Raw genomic sequence first — 1,574 nt, forward strand, 5'->3', positions numbered from 1 at the left:
CCTTGGTGGGGAAGTAGCGGCTGAACTTGAACTTCTTGAGGGAGACGGTCATGGAGTAGGTGCCAAAGAAGAGGATGAACGACATGAGGGCCAGGTCTGGAACGTACTTGCAGGACGTTCCCACCAGAGAGCCTCCATACTTCAGACACTCCTTCTTGCTGAGCTGGCTCCAGTCCAGAGCTGTCACATTAAACTGGGTGGTAGGTGGCAGCGTTGGGGAGACATAAGACATGTTTTGAAAAAGACGTAGAGGAAAAATGTGGAAACAGACACAACAAGGCATGAATGTGAAGTTATTATCCGCCAAAGGAGAGCGACAGAGGATGACAGAGGAGATGATGATGGACAAAGGAAAGAAAGGAAACTCAATAAACGTCTCTGTCAGAGGTCATACCTGGATTAACTGTCAACAAAGCATTATGCTAACATGTAGCATTGTTCTCTTTTGAGCTGTAATACCCCCACTCCCAGTAGCTTAAAGGCTTTATATGTGATTTTTTGATCCAGCAGATGTCGCCCTTGAGCACCAGCATGAAACCAAAACAACTTGCGCTGCATTGTTGTGTTAGCATGCTAATGCTAGCGATCTTTATTATGCTTGTATCTTCACACTGCATGTAAATTTACCTGAAATGAGTGTGATCTAGAAACACAGTTAAGCAGTGAGTACAGTATGTTATTCTTCTTTTCTCTAGTCCCTCAATTAAACAACTTTTATACGCGAGGGGAGGAGCCGGCCCGCTGTCCGAACGATGTAAACAAACTGAAGATAGGACTCTGAAAACTCTGAAAGCATCACAGACAGTGGGGTGTCTTGGGTGTTACACCCATTGTAGACAGTCATGACTCACAGAGTTATTTTCAGAGGATATACTTGATTTATATTACATTTAAGTGTGAAAAATCGCATATAAAGACTTTAAATGTTGCTGATACTTTGAACAGTCAGCTTTGAATAAATTTGCAGCAAAATGGAAATGGAATAAATAAAAGCACTTACCCCAGAGACAGTAGAGCTGTTATCTGGCATTGGAGCTAAATCATGGAAGATCATTGCAGCCACTGTTTATGAGACGGGAAGGTAATAAAAGAATATGTTAAGAGGGATGGGTGGGAAAGAAAAAAAGAACCAGAATGAGAATCCAGAAAGCTCTCTGAAGCCAATGCAGACAAAGAAAGAATAAATCACTTACAAGAGATGGCAGCCATATTGTTTTGCATGGCGAAAAGACAAACAAGACACAAATCAGTTACAGAAATCAATGTGTAAAGAAATGACTGCAATAAATGAGAACAGAAGTGAACACAGACGGACGGCAGGAATGAGTCCAATGAAGGAAAATCATTTAAACATGAAATTACATATATCATAATTCCTACCTGTTCAGGGTCTCTTTCTGCTAATTATATCGTCTGTATGATTATAATTCTTTTATTTTTATTTTTTATATTAAATCCCCTCAAATCTTCACTGGTCAAAGTAAGATAGCTGTGACTTTTGTGACTACAGGTTCATCGTCGGCTAAACCCAATACACAAGGCTTTACCCTCTTCTACCACCTGGGGGAGTCAGT

Source organism: Labrus mixtus, chromosome 5, assembly GCF_963584025.1.
Source record: "Labrus mixtus chromosome 5, fLabMix1.1, whole genome shotgun sequence".
In the NCBI taxonomy this organism is placed as follows: domain Eukaryota; kingdom Metazoa; phylum Chordata; class Actinopteri; order Labriformes; family Labridae; genus Labrus; species Labrus mixtus.